The 16,204-nt window shown below is 42.2% G+C and overlaps 1 protein-coding gene across 13 annotated transcripts in view; it reads left to right on the top strand.

Moving 5' to 3' along the window:
* Window positions 1-3,257: 3,257 nt before the first annotated feature.
* LOC110495689 (inositol polyphosphate-4-phosphatase type I A) overlaps window positions 3,258-16,204 on the top strand; it is a 41,355-nt gene continuing 28,408 nt past the window's right edge. For 7 of the 13 annotated variants that reach the window (XM_036952069.2, XM_090207935.1, XM_036952072.2 and 4 more), the window contains exon 1: window positions 3,261-3,406. The gene's annotated coding sequence lies outside the window, so the exon portion shown is untranslated. Of the gene's footprint in view, window positions 3,407-16,204 lie in introns of all 13 variants that reach the window. The other 6 variants (XM_036952071.2, XM_036952070.2, XM_090207936.1 and 3 more) reach the window with 1 other exon arrangement.

Here is a 16,204-nt window from a genome sequence, read left to right as displayed (position 1 = left end):
TAGAGCTAGAACTCAGAGAGACATAAGATACTAGACCTCAGAAAGATATAAGATACTAGAACTGGAATTTAGAGAGACTTAAGATACTAGACCTCAGAGAGACATAAGATACAATAACTAGATCTCAGGGAGACATAAGATACTAGAACTAGAACTCAGAGAGATAAGATAGGAGAACTAGATCTCAGAGAGACATAAGATACAAGACCTCAGAGAGACATAAGATACAATAACTAGATCTCAGGGAGACATAAGATACTAGAACTAGATCTCAGAGAGAGACAAGATACTAGAACTAGATCTCAGAGAGACATAAGATACTAGAGCTAGATCTCAGAGAAACATAAGATACTAGAACTAGATCTCAGAGAGACATAAGACACTAGAACCAGAAGTCAGAGAGACATAAGATACTTGAACTGGAATTTAGAGAGACGTAAGAGACTAGAATTAAAACTCAGAGACATAAGATACTAGAACTAGAACTCAGAGAGACATAAGATACTAAAACTAGAAGTCAGAGAGACATAAGATACTAGAACTAGAAGTCAGAGAGAAATAAGAAACTAGAACTAGAAGTCAGAAACATAAGATACTAGACCTCAGAGAGACATTAGCTACTAGAACTAGAAGTCAGAGAGACATAAGATACTGGAACTTTAATATAGAGAGACATACTAGACCTAAGATAGACATAAGGTACTGGAAATACATTTCAGAGAGACATAAGATAGTAGAACTAGACCTCAGAGCATCATAAGATACTAGAACTAGAACTCAGACAGGCATAAGATACTAGCCCTCAGAAAGACATAAGATACTAGAACTCAGAGAGGCATGAGCTCCTGGAAAAAGAACTCAGAGAGACATAAGAAACTAGAACTAGAACTCAGAGAGACATAAGATACTAGAACTAGAACTCAGAGAGACATAAGATACTAGAACTAGAACTCAGAGAGACATAAGATACTAGAACTAGAACTCAGAGAGATACAAGATGCTTGACCTCAGAGAGACATAAGATACTAGAACTCAGGGAGACATAAGATACTAGAACTGGAATTTAGAGAGACATACTAGACCTAAGATAGACATAAGGTACTGGAAATAAATTTCAGAGAGACATAAGGTACTAGAACTAGAACTCAGAGAGACATAAGATGCTAGAACTAGAACTCAGACAGACATAAGACACTAGAACTATAACTCAGAGACATTAGAACTAGAACTCAGAGAGATATACGATACTAGACTTCAGAGAGACATAAGACAATAGAACTCAGAGATACATGATACTAGAACTAGACCTCAGAGAGACATAATATACTAGAACTAGAACTCAGAGAGACATAAGATACTAGAACTAGAACTCAGAGAGACATAATATACTTGACCTCAATGGTCCCAGTCTGAATGGGCATGGAAGGGTAGAAGATAACAACGCCTTGGATTAACTATCTAAGCAAAATGATTGATGGTTATCCAGCTAGCTAGCGCTCTACCTTCCCTGATGTATACCTTGACATTAATGGTGTTTATGTTGCGATTGGTCATTAGAATGTGCACTAATTCCATCAAGGGCCAGTTGCCGATATCCTGTGTGAAAGGTCAGAAGTCACACAACTGAAATCCTCTTCATATCATATTTGCATCAACTTGTTTTTGTGCACCACAGTGTTCTGAATGGACTAGCATTATATATGCACGGGCTGCCATGATCAAATTCCATACCTGGATGAAGACAGTTAATATGATGGTGGTGATGGATGCAGTAACAAATCAATTATTTTGCTGGATGCTGTCTGGTAAGTTAAACACTATGACAAAGCAGATGGCCCCTCGCAGGCCATGTTGAAGGGAACGGTACGGAAAAGGTTAACGATTTGAGTCAAGACTCGCACACCTGGATGAGAGCGAGAACACAGAAGAAGGAGTGGAGCTGTGTGTAGAGTATATGAGCACACACACACACACATTAACAAGTGACATCAACAAGGGATCATAGCGTTCACCTGGATTGACCTGGTCAGTCTATGTCATGGAAAGAGACAGGTGTTCATAATGTTTTGTACACTCAGTGTATATGTGTGTGTTAACACACTCCCACCATGATGCTGGAGATGGAGAACAGCTCAGCCACCAGGTTGGCCGGGTAAGTGTACATGAAGACAACCACGAAGACCCTAGTTGAAGCAGGTCAACTAATCATCAAGCCCTAAATGAGTTGAATGAGGTGTTCTGGTCCAGGGTTACAATAAAATGTGTACTGTTGGGGATACTCGAGGACCAGGGTTGGGAAACACTGCTCTAGATAGCACATTTTCTTTTAAGAGAATAGAGACCACACAAATGTGAAAGCTGCAACTGCAAATTGTGGCCACATGATGGTAGTACAGCTTAATCTGTTTACTGAAGAAGAAGAATGCATACTTAATCAATAAGGCCCGGGGGGGTGTGATGTATGTCCAATATACCACAGCTAAGGGCTGTTCTTATGCACGGACACAACGTGGAGCATACTGGTATATTGGCAATATATCACAAACCCGCGAGGTTCCTTATTTCTATTATAAACTGGTTAGCAATGTAATTAGAGAAGTGAAAATACATGTTTTGTCATACTGTCATATACCAAGGCTTTCAGCCAATCAGCATTCAGGGCTCAAACCACCCAGTTTGTAATAGTAATAATCGGTAATATGCTCAGATATATGACATATGATAACATTTGAAATTATTGTAATAATGACTGTCTATGCATGGCAGGAACATAATGCTGGACCATGCCTTACTGGAGCCAAGATGTTGCAAAGATAGACTTAAAACAAGGATTTAGCCAGGATTCATCACAGGCCTGACTGAGCTACTGTACAGCATCCCTCAACCACAAGAGTGAAGCCATTTTTATTTGAGACAGATAACTTTTATAATAATAATGATAATTATAATAATAATGTATGTAATTTAACAGACGGTTTTATCCATGTAAGTGTATTTGTATCAGTTCAATCATAGCATAGACTCATATCTTGATTATATTCTTTAGCCTGGTTTTTCCAATGTCATTGACTTCTGTTTTGAATCTAAATATCGTTCTTCATCATGCCTTTTATTGGTCATTCCAAAATCGAATTAGATTTTTCCCAGGACACTGTACAAATATGTAGCCTATCATGATTTACTGAAAATAGATTTGTCTTCAATAAAGTTGTGTCCTTCTGAATGTGCCTCAGATTCAAGTAAGGGGAGGTTCCTTTGTTGGCAACGTCACATGACACAATGTAGCGGAGAGGCGAGATCACACTGCGGAGTGCAGACAGGCTGGAAACAAATGAAACAAGCGAGCGTCAACACCAACGGCTGTCTCTTTCCCACCAAATTAATTGTCATCAAACGTCGTAGAAAGGTTTGTGTCTTCATCTTGAAATGCAGTTATCTGGTTAGCTGGAGAGGCAGGAAAAGTCGCCATGAGAAGGTTAGCATAATAGCTAATTTGCTCATTAATGGTTTACACCTCCTTGCGAAAAAAGCTTCAACTTCAAAGTTGTATTCTTCTCTGTATAGTCAGTTATCACCCATATGCTTTTTATTTCTTGTGGTCTAAGCTAGTTATTGCCTGTGATACGTTTAGGTATGAACACCACCTGCAACTTGGGCTAGTCGTCTTATTTTCACGCAATGTTCTCATATGGGAAGAGAGGAGCGAGCAGATGATGCGCACTCTGCCTCCAATGACCAAGACATACGGGTCTTTTAATGTCGATGGACATTGTATTCTTCCCTGGGCATCCTATGTATTCTTCCCTAGGCATCCTATGTATTCTTCCCTAGGCATCCTATGTATTCTTCCCTAGGCATCCTATGTATCCTTCCCTAGGCATCCTATGTATCCTTCCCTAGGCATCCTATGTATCCGTTCCTAGGCATCCTATGTATTCGTTCCTAGGCATCCTATGTATTCTTCCCTAGGCATCCTATGTATTCTTCCCTAGGCATCCTATGTATCCTTCCCTAGGCATCCTATGTATCCTTCCCTAGGCATCCTATGTATCCTTCCCTAGGCATCCTATGTATTCGTTCCTAGGCATCCTATGTATTCTTCCCTAGGCATCCTATGTATCCTTCCCTAGGCATCCTATGTATTCGTTCCTAGGCATCCTATGTATTCGTTCCTAGGCATCCTATGTATTCGTTTCTAGGCATCCTATGTATTCGTTCCTAGGCATCCTATGTATTCTTCCCTAGGCATCCTATGTATCCTTCCCTAGGCATCCTATGTATCCTTCCCTAGGCATCCTATGTATCCTTCCCTAGGCATCCTATGTATCCTTCCCTAGGCATCCTATGTATTCTTCCCTAGGCATCCTATGTATTCTTCCCTAGGCATCCTATGTATCCGTTCCTAGGCATCCTATGTATTCGTTCCTAGGCATCCTATGTATTCGTCCCTAGGCATCCTATGTATTCTTCCCTAGGCATCCTATGTATTCTTCCCTAGGCATCCTATGTATTCGTTCCTAGGCATCCTATGTATTCGTTCCTAGGCATCCTATGTATTCTTCCCTAGGCATCCCATGTGTTCGTTCCTAGGCATCCTATGTGTTCGTTCCTAGGCATCCTATGTATTCGTTCCTTGGCATCCTATGTATTCGTTCCTGGTATTTTATGACTGCATCTGCAGTCAGGCTGTGAAATTATATCCGTAGCCCACTGAGTGCCTGTCTCTTTGTTCATCCACTTAAACACTCTTGGTCCATGATCAACCATATTCTAGTATTTTATTAAACACTCTTATTACCATGAAATTCTCTCAGCTAACATTCATTATCAACATGACGGGTTCTTGGCACTGCCAGGGCAGCATTGTACGTTCAAATCTATGACGACTGTGTTTTGTGTTGGCTGATCTTGAATGGTGGAGTCAAGGGGGTTCTAGTTACTGAAAGTGGAAGTGGTGGGTTATATAAGCCTGTTGGCAGAGTGGTGGTGCGGTTGACAGCCCTTTCCTACGAGCCTCGGTTAGTTCCACATGGCTAAAATGAAAACAAACGGTGCCATGTGTCAGCTATACAGACCAGATGGGTGCATTGTTGAACACTCTCTCTTCTACCACAGCTTTAACTGGAACTCTGTTTTCTACTAACTCTGTTTTCTACTAACTCTGTTTTCTACTAACTCTGTTTTCTACTAACTCTGTTTTCTGGTAAGATTACTATTGAATTTATTTTATACATGTGTGTGTGTTATCAGTATCAACACAGTCACTGTTATTGTATTGTAAATCATCCCGCTGTGACACAGGCTGAAGTGGACAGTGAGCGTCCAGAAGAGTTCGTTATGAACCGGTGAAACCTCATCAATGTGATTTATCACCATTCATCCTCAGCAGTGTTTTCTCTGACCTGGATCTGAGAGTGTAAATTGTGTATATTGCATGTCTCCCTTGTAAAAGAGACCTTGGTCTCAATGGGACTCCGCAACAGGCCTACCTACACAGGCTCCTATCACACAGCTTGTTGAAATCCCTGAGAATACCAGGAGGTTGGTTGCACCTTAATTGGGGAGGATGGGCTCATAGTGATGGCTGGAACAAGATCAATGGAAGGGTATCAAATTCATCACGCATGGTTGCCATATGTTTGATACCAGTCTATGTACTCCATTCCAGCCATTATTATGAGCTGTCCTCCCCTCAGTAGCCTCCTGTGCTGTTTGTCTACGTTCAAATTGGCACCATATACCCTAGTATATTTTGCACTACTCTTGACCAAAGCCCATAGTACACTATATAGGGAATAGGGTGCATTTCGGTTCATTAGGGAATAGGGTGTTGTTTTGGACACAGCCTTTGTACTGCTGGATTAGCTCTGTCTCACATGGACCAACGTGGAGATAATGTGTTAGTGGCGATATGATAAGAACAACTGATGAACATGACCAAGTGAAAAATGACATCAGTTTGAGAGACATACTTCAGTGCATGGCCAGAGGTGACGGTTCTTAGCTGCCTTTGCTGTGTGCTAGTTTGCGTATATAATCACATTAGCATGATTTACTAATAATCCATTCAACTTTTGTAGCGCTATTTATTCCATACTGATTCTCAAAGAGCTTTAAAGAGAGAAAAAAAGACACCAGTCATGAGATGGACAGTCATTAGAGGGTTGGTTATCTGAATTGATGACTACTACAAATCCCTATCTGATTTGTAGTGAAGAGTGTAGTGAGGCCGTAAAGGCAGACTGTCAGTGGTTTCCTGGTAGGAGCCATCAGAGCCAAGGTCAAGGGGAGGGGACATGCTTATTGATTGAGAGGAAGCTTACGAGTTACGACCAGGCATCTGGAAAGACCAGGAACCGTTTGTGAGACTACTCCCAGTTGGCTTGACTAGGCTGTGGCTCACAAGATTCTACAGTGATTTGTAAACAACTACAGTACTACATTGTACTAAGTTGGGCACTGTAGTTTTGCAATTCAATATAGTAGCTATACCTCTTGCGCGCGCATACAGACTCTGAGACCACTGTGTATGTACTGTATGTAACTATGTATGGGGGAGTGCTGTGACTCAGCGATGGGATTTTTCTCCCACTGGGCTCAGAGGGCAACCAGGAGCCTGTTGATTCATCCTACACTCTCTCTCTCTCTCAACGAACAACACTCAAACTGTAAACAAGCTCAGAGAAGACACTCTTAAGATTCATATCAGTATTGAACACAGTGAATCTGACACACACACACAGCCAGTTGAATGCTCTGCCTACTCTGTTGCTCTTATAAGCCAATAATAGCTTCCCACATAAACACACACTCAATCCTGCAACACACTACACTCAACTCCTCTACACTCTCATGTCGTCACACACACACACACACTGACACACTTCATATGGTTGCTATCTTACTTATTACTTTGCTATAATAATCAGGTATTTTTTTCTCCAGAGCCTTTGTCATAAAAGTCTGCTAGTTAAACTCTCCTTTCTTTTTCATGAATTTACTTATGAGCGATGTTGTAAATTCTTCTACTTCGTGGATAGCCGGTGCCTCAGACAGCAATAGCTACTCTGCCTCGCTGCATTGCCTTGCCTGTCTTTGATGTTTTACACTGAAGTCCATTAGACCTGAGCCAAAGTTGTTGTTTTGGGGCTCTGCGCTGACGGGTCTGTAGTCAAGTAGTGGCGGGTGCTACCCCGAGTCCACTGTCTCTGGCTGTGTCTCAAATGACACCCTGTACCCTAAGATGTGCACTACTTTTGACCAGTGCCCCTAATGCTCTGGTCAAAAGTAGTGCACTTTATGGGAATAGGGTGCCGTTTGGGACATAAACCTCTGTTTCCCTCTTATGCAACAGACTGACTTATTGATGATGGCAGGCTAAATGGAGACCATAAATCCACATGTGGAGAAAAGTGAAACCTGCCGTTGGTCAGTCGGCCTGGCCCTATACTAAACAATACTAAGGATAGGACCCATGGAGAGAGGGAGAGCGTGACTGCAAACATGACACAGTGCAGGGAAATGTTCTCCAGCCACCACAGTTGATTATTTATTGGTTTGGGAATCAACATGTGACAGGCCTACAGCATACAGCTCTTTCACAGTTTCTTCCTGGAAGTTTCCCAAGTCACTGAGGAGGTTCTGGAGCAGGGTTTAGGATGGGAACAGTGACACCTCTCTCCTTCCCTTCCCCGTCTGGACAAAGCCTGTCTGGGTCCTGTCAGCCCAGTTTGTCACGAAGCATCCACAGTCCCATCTCTCCCTGTCCCTCTCTGTCCCTTCCTGTCTCTCCTGTGTATTTCTGCTGGAAAACAGTGTCAGCCAGAGAGAAGACATTACCTTATCAGCCTGCTTCTCTTAGCTACTGCAGGAATAAGGAGGGAGAGAAATAGAGAGGGACATATGGGGAGAGGGAGGGCAAAGGAGGCAGGCAGACAGTATGAGAAGAAGGGATGAAGAAAGTGGGAGGGAGAGAGATGGGGGAGAGTGTAAGCAGTGATGACGACGCTGCTGCGTGTGGGTTTGTTTACATGCTGCTCTGCTGTGAGGAGACCGCATCCACAGCCGGGCCCTTCACTCGCTACGCAGACTGTCATCTTACCCTATAGACGAGGAACCAAGCTCAGCTGTTAGGAGCAGAGATGTACTAGTCTGTCTGTACAGCTGTAGCATGCAGCCGGATATGGATTAGCCCTTCTACAGGCCTGCACTGTGCTGTGTCACTCGCCACCATGCTGCTTTTACATTTACTAGCTGCTATGATAATGCTACTATCTACAGGCTGCCTGTAGCATTCACTGGATAAACGTAGGGATTTTTGGGGAGGTTTTAAATATAGTCTATGTATTGTATCTGATTTATGTGCTGACTGGACTGTAGCCATTTTGCGAAGACGACTATTTAGCATCCCTTCTCATGCTCTGTAGAATTAGGCACTACTCTAACCCCCTATGGTGGTTTTGGCTGGGGTGATGCGCTCAGATGGGCGGTTGACAGGGAATAAATAATACCCAGAGTCCTCTGCATGCTGTTCTAAACGGCCCTCGTCGGCCGTAATGAGTGAGTCCTCTTCAGACTGCCTATGAAGGAGGAATCTAATGGCAGAAACATGCATTTATCATAGTGTGGGTTTATCTATTGATTAAATAGGAAAGCAGCTCCTTGCTGCTCTGTGGCAATGTTTATCTCGTCTTTTTTGCCCTGTTCAGTGTTTGTCTGTTAACTCCCATTGGTGAGATTATAGGCCTAGCTTCTCAGCTATGCCAACATTGGGTTGAATCGGATGGGTTAGCGCTGAACAGTAACAAAAGCCTACACTCACTGGGTCCCCACGACCAGGCTTGAAGAACACTTCGTATCTTGGAATGTGCACAGGTTTGCTTCACGCTGTGAACAGTGTGGTAGCCAGGGGACCCAAAACAGTGGAGAAGTTGAGCCTTGCACTTCAACGCTCTAAGTTTTTGCAGAAATGTACCCACTATGCTGTACACTTTCTGCATATACAGTTGCAAGAATAAGTGTGTGAACCCTGTGGAATTACCTGGATTTCTGCATAAATTGGTCAAAAAATGTGATCTGATCTTCCTCTCACAACAACAGTGTGCTTAAATTAATAACACACAAATTATTGTATTTTTCTTGTCTATATTGAGACATAATTTAAACATTCACTGTGTAGTTTGGGGAAAGTATGTGAACCCCTAGGCTAATGACTTCTCCAAAAGATAATTGGAGTCAGGAGTCGGCTAACTTGGAATCCAATCAATGAGACGAGATTGGAGATGTTGGTTAGAGCTGCCCTGCAATTTAAAAAAAACTCACAAAATGTGAGTTTGCTACTCATATGAAGCATTGCCTGACGTGAACCAATTGTTGACTTGCATAAAGCTGGAAAGGGTTACAAAAGTATCTCTAAAAGCCTTGATGTTCATCAGTCCACAGTAAGACAAATTGTCTATAAATGGAGAAAGTTCAGCACTGTTGCTACTCTCCCTAGGAGTGGCCGTCCTGCAAAAATGACTGCAAGAGCACAGCACAGAATGCTCAATGAGGTTAAGAAGAATCCTAGAGTGTTAGCTAAAAACTTACAGAAATCTCTGGAACATGCTAACATCTCTGTTGACGAGTCTGCAATAGGTAAAACACGAAACAAGAATGATGTTCATGGGAGGACACCACGGAGAAGCCACTGCTGTCCAAAAATACATTGCTGCATGTCTGAAGTTCGCAAAATAGCACCTGGATGTTCCACAGCTATTCTGTGGATAGATTAAACTGAAGTTGAGTTGTTTGGAAGGAACACCCAACACCATGTGTGTAGAAAAAAAGGCACAGTACACCAACATCAAAACCTCATCCCAACTGTAAAGTATGGTGGCGGGAGCATTATGGTTTGGGCTGCTTTTCTGCCTCAGGGCCTGGACAGCTTGCTATCATCGACAGAAAAATGAATTCCAATTTTGCAGTAGAATGTAAGGCTGTCTGCCAATTGAAGCTCAACAGAAGTTGGGAGATGCAGCAGGACAGCAAAGTATTCAACAACGGAATGGCTTGAACAGAAGAAAATACGCCTTCTGGAGAGGCCCAGTCAGAGTCCTGACCTCAACCCAATTGAGGTGCTGTGGCATGACCTTGAGTAGTTCACACCAGACATCCTCAAGAAAATTGCTGAACTGAAACAGTTTTGTAAAGAGGAATGGTCCAAAATTCCTCCTGACCATTGTGCAGGTCTGATCCGCAACTACAGAACACGTTTGGTTGAGGTTTATTGCTGCTAAAGGAGGATCAACCAGTTGTTAAATCCTAGATACTCCTACATACTTTTCTCACACTGCACTGTAAATGTTTACATGGTGTGTTCAATAAAGACATACAAATGTATAATTGTTTGTGTTATTAGATTAAGCAGACTGTTTGTCTATTGTTGTGACTTCGATGAAGATCAGATCAAATTTTATGACCAGTTTATGCAGAAATCCAGGTAATTCCAAAGGGTTCACATACTTTTGCTTGCCATTTTGTTACGTTACAGCCTTGTTCTAAAATGGATGAAAAGTTTTTTTTTGTACTGGGCTCTGTAGCGCCATTCGAACGATCAGATGCCGAGCAGTTGCCATACCAGGCTGTGATGCAACTGGTCAGGATGCTCTCGATGGTGCAGCTGTAGAACCTTTTGAGGATCTGGGGACCCATGCCAAATCTTTTCAGTCTCCTGAGGGGGAAAAGGTGTTGTCGTGGCCTCTTCACAACTGTCTTGGTGTGTTTGGACCATAATAGTTCCTTGGTGATGTGGACACCAAGGAACTTAACTCTCGACCCGCTCCACTACAGCCCCGTTGATGTTAATGAGGCATGTTCGGCCCATCTTTTCCTGTAGTCCACGATCAGCTCATTTGTCTAGCTCACATTGAAGGAGAGGTTGTTGTTGTTGTCCTGGCACCACACTGCCTGATCTCTGACCAGGTCTTGTCGATGATCAGGCCTACCGCTGTTGTGTCGTCAGCAAACTTAATGATGATGATGAAGGTGTCGTGCTTGGCCACACAGTCGTGAGCGAACAGGGAGTACAGGAGGGGGCTGAGCACGCACCAATGAGGGGCCCCAGTGTTGAGGATCAGCGTGCCAGATGTGTTGTTGCCTACCCTTACCACCTGGGGCGGCCCGTCAGGAAGTCCAGGATCCAGTTGCAGAGGGAGGTGTTTAGTCCCAGAGTTCTTAGCTTAGTGATGAGCTTTGTGGACACTATGGTGTTGAACGCTGAGCTGTAGTCAATGAACAGCACTCTCTTGTTGGTGTTCCTCTTGTCCATGTGGGAGAGGGCAGTGTGGAGTGTAATAGAGATTGTGTCATCTGTGGATCTGTATGTGAATTGGAGTGGGGCCAGGGTGTCTGGGATGATGGTGAAGTCGGAAGTTTACATACACCTTAGCTAAATACATTTAAACTCAGTTTTTTTACAATTCCTGACATTTAATCCTAGTAAAAAGTCCCTGTCTTATGTCAGTTAGGATCACCACTTTATTTTTTTTAATCTTTATTTCTTAAGGACTTTGTTGTCCTTAAGCCATTTTTCCACAACTTTGGAAGTATGCTTTGTGTCATTGTCCATTTGGAAGATCCATTTGCGACTAAGCTTTAACTTCCTGACTGATGTCTTGATGTTGCTTCAATATATCCACATCATTTTCCTTCTATATGCCATCTATTTTGTGAAGTGCACCAGTCCGTCCTGCAGCAAAGCACCCCCACAACATGATGCTGCCACCCCCGTGCTTCACGGTTGGGATGGTGTTCTTTGTCTTGCCGGCCTCCCCCTTTTTCCTCCAAACATAACGATGGTCATTATGGCCAAACAGTTCTATTTTTGTTTCATCAGACCAGAGGACATTTCTCCAAAAAGTACGATAGTGTGGTCTAAATCTTATCATGAGGTATTCAACCTCAGGCGAGCAATACCTTGAGGGAAGTGGTGGTTTACCTACTCATCTGCTAATTCTTACAAGCCACTCCGCCGCCTTCCCCCTGTTCCTCCGTATTAAGAATGATGGAGGCCACTGTTCTTGGGGCCCTTAAATGCTGCAGACATTTTTTGGTACCCTTCCACCAATCTGTGCCTGGACAGAATCCTCTCTCGGAGCTCTACGGATAATCCCTTTCGACCTGGTTTGGCTTTTGCTCTGACCTGCACTGTCAACTGTAGGACCTTTGTTTATATAGACATTTCAAAGTGAAAAATTGGGGTCCCTACCTGGCCTGCGCCCAAATGTAGGCATATAAATGTGTCCATTTGCGGATCTGATTGGCTTAATGCACCACAACTAATGAACTGTTGAGCTTCTCAGAGTGATGTTTACTTCACCTCAAACTGAGAGCAAACAAAGTCTGTTTTTACATCCATTGAGAATTACAATCGTTCCTCATTGTATTTGAAAAATATTTTCCATCTCTCTCCCTTTTGGTAACCGCTCAGCGTGAAAGGGAAAAATGTCATGCTCTGATCCAGTCAGAAACGTCATGAAATAGACCTGATTACTTCTTATCAGTGCATGACTTGAAATACATTCAGTAACTCATTTTGGGTTCTGGTACTATTCATATTTAGGTGCAGGAGCTCCACAATAGTTTTTAGATAATATTCTATAAGAGGAATAGGAGCTCAAGCAGTAGACCATTTGAGGTGCCGGTACTCAGTTTAGGCAATGTGATTTATAGAATATTTATTTTTATCAGGATATTTTCTATCTGCAGGCTGCAATGTTTTTTACATTTTTTTGGCTTAATGTAGGCTGTTTTTACGTAGTTGGCAATGGCTTTTCGTTTAGATTTCATTTAGATTTTCATTTAGATTTGGATAGAATTTTGATTTAATCACATGACAATGATTTTGAGATATGAAGACGTTATTCAATTGGTTGAAAGAACAGACTGCTTTTGGTCGACCAAGGTAGGGCTATCTCCGGGGGGAAAAAAATAACACACCGTGACAAAAACACACACACACAATAGGAGTGTGTGTGTGGAGAGGGTGGTCCGGCGGCGCCAGTCCATTGATCAGTGTCTCTGACTGATGATGGACTGAGCAATGCAGGATTGCTTCTGAAATGGAAGGAAGCACACACTGCACTGCCTCAGTAGAGCTTCAAACTAACACACACACATACGTGCACACTGGCAGGCACACACACACCTTCAAAAGGCGAGTTATCTCTTTGAAGAGTGGTGTTTTGGGCCAGGCCATGGCAGAAACAGAATGTCAGATGTGAAGGTTAAATTGTGAAAATGTCTCCTCTTCTGGTTGCCATCATGTGTTGTTGCACACCTCACTACCTATGACTGTGACTTGGCAGTCCTGTAGCCTCGGTCACTGTCAAACCCAATGCACAGATACAGATCATAGCTACTCTGCTGTATTCTCCACTATATACAGTTAGGGGAAGTGGAGCAAATACTGAAATATCCTTATTTTTAGTTTTTCTGACATGTTGTCTCCTCTGGTCAGATCCAGTCTGTTGCTCCTCTCTGACTGGATCAGCTGGCTTCCCCTCCCTCTGGGAAAGGAAAGGGGATACCTAGTCAGTTGCACAACTGAATGCATTCAACCCAAATATTAAGTCCGCATTTAATCCAACCTCTGACTCGGAGAGGTACGGGGGGGCTGCCTTAATCGAGTTGCCCGGGGAGCAGTTGTTGTTTAACTGCCTTGCTCGAGAGCAGAACAGAAAATGTTTCTACTTTGCCAGCTCAGGGACTCAAACCAGCAACCTTTCAGTTACTGGCCCAATGCTCTTAACCACAACGCTACCTGCCACTCTCTGCCTTCCCCACTGACAGTAAGTACACCTGAACACATCTCAGGGACTTTGTCATGGTGTATTTGCTGTTGGGATGTGGCATCCTAACATGACCCTGAGAGAAGGCTGGTGACTGGAGAGCGAGAGAGATGGAAGGGGGGGGGGGGGGGGGGGGGGGGGGGGGGGGGGGGGGGGGGGGGCAGGCACACCATAAGCTGTTGAACGTCAGGTCACGTTCACGTCAGTCCCTCCTTCTCCCTGACATGAACAAGGCCTTGATTTGTAAGTAAGGCAGACAGACCCTACTGTAGGAACTAGGCAGCTAGTCTGCAGGGCTGCACTCACTACTGTAGGAACTAGGCAACCAGTCTAGTCTGGAGTAGATTGATTTTTCAACTCTGATACCGATTTATTGGAGGACCAAAAAAGACAACATACTGATTAATTGTCCGATTTAAAAAAACATGTTTTGATTTTTTTATATATATATATATATATATATATATATATATATATATATATATATATATATATATATATATTTTTTTTTTTTTTTTTATAATATTTGTAATAATGACCATTACAACTACTGAATGAACACTTTTATTTTAACTTAATATAATATAATAAAACCAATTTAGTCTCAAATAAATAATAAAGAGTTCCATTTGGTTTAAATAATGCAAAAACTGTTGGAGAAGAAAGTAAAAGTGCAATATGTGCCATGTAAGAAAGCTAACGTTTCAGTTCCTTGCTCAGAACATGAGCATATATGAAAGCTGGTGGTTCCTTTTAACACAAGTCTCAATATTCCCAGGTAACTATCATTTCGATTTCAGTGAAATATGGAACCGTTCCATATTTTATCTAACGGGTGGCATCCTTAAGTGAAAACATTGCTGTTACATTGCACAACCTTCAATGTGTCATAATTATGTAAAATTCTGTGTTTGTTAGGAAGAAATGGTGTTCGCAATGAGTCGGGTGGCTCAAACTGCTGCATATACCCTGACTCGCAATATTAAAGTTGCGACGAGCAAACCCGGATCCGGGATCCTATTTATAGCCTCAAGCTCATTACCATAACGCAACGTTAACTATTCATGAAAATCGCAAATGAAATAAATATGCTAGCTCTCAAGCTTAGGCTTTTGTTAACAACACTGTCATCTCAGATTTTCAAAATATGCTTTTCAACCATAGCAAAACAAGCATTTGTGTAAGAGTTTTGATACCTAGCGTAGCATTTAGCGTAGCATTTAGCGTAGCATTCAGCGTGCAACATTTTCACAAAAACAAGAAAATCATTCAAATAAAATAATTTACCTTTGAAGAACTTCGTATGTTTTCAATGAGGAGACTCTCAGTTAGATAGCAAATGTTCAGTTTTTCCAAAAATATTAATTGTGTAGGAGAAATCGGTCCGTTTTGTTCTTGTTCTTCACGTTTGGCTGAGAAAAAAAAACGAAAATTCAGTCATAACAACGTGAACTTTTTTCCAAATTAACTCCATAATATCGACAAACATGGCAAACGTTGTTTAGAATCAATCCTCAAGGTGTTTTTCACATATCTATTCGATGATAAGTCACTCCTGGCAGTTTGGTTTCTCCTCTCTTCGAAATGGAAAAATGCGCGCACCTGGAGATTGCGCAATAGTTTTGACGGAGGACACCCAGCGGACACCTGGTAAATGTAGTCTCTTATGGTCAATTTTCCAATGATATGCCTACAAATATGTCACAATGCTGCAAACACCTTGCGCATTCACAGCCATATAAGGAGACATTGGTACACAGCGCCTCAAAAATCTGGCTCAGTTCCTGTATGAAATTTCATCTTGGTTTCGCCTGTAGCATTAGTTATGTGGCACTCACAGACAATATCTTTGCAGTTTTGGAAACGTCAGTGTTTTCTTTCCAAAGCTGTCAATTATATGCATAGTCGAGCATCTTTTCGTGACAAAATATCTTGTTTAAAACGGGAACGTTTTTCATCCAAAAATGAAATACTGCCCCCAGAGTTTCATGAGGTTAACTAAATATGCAGGTCTAAAAAAATATAGTGCTTTTTTTCGAGAATGAGCGTGTTAAATCTTCACCCATTTGGTGAAGTAGACAGTGATTCGATGATAAATTAACAGGCACCGCATCAATTCTATTCAACGCAGGACAAGCTAGTTAACCTAGTAATATCCTCAACCATGTGTAGTTAACTAGTGATTATGTTAAGATTGATTGATTGATTTAAAAAAAAAAAAAAAAAGATAAGTTTAATGCTAGCTAGCAACTTACCTTGGTTCCTTGCTGCGCTCGCGTAACAGGTAGTCAGCCTGCCACGCAGTCTCCTCGTGGAGTGCAATGTAATCAGCCAAAATCAGCGTCCAAAAATGCTGATTACCTATTGTTATGAAA

The sequence above is a fragment of the Oncorhynchus mykiss genome, chromosome 18, assembly GCF_057628025.1.
Source record: "Oncorhynchus mykiss isolate SJ-2025 chromosome 18, ASM5762802v1, whole genome shotgun sequence".
In the NCBI taxonomy this organism is placed as follows: Eukaryota; Metazoa; Chordata; class Actinopteri; order Salmoniformes; family Salmonidae; genus Oncorhynchus; species Oncorhynchus mykiss.
This window is presented reverse-complemented; position numbering and strand designations above follow the sequence as displayed.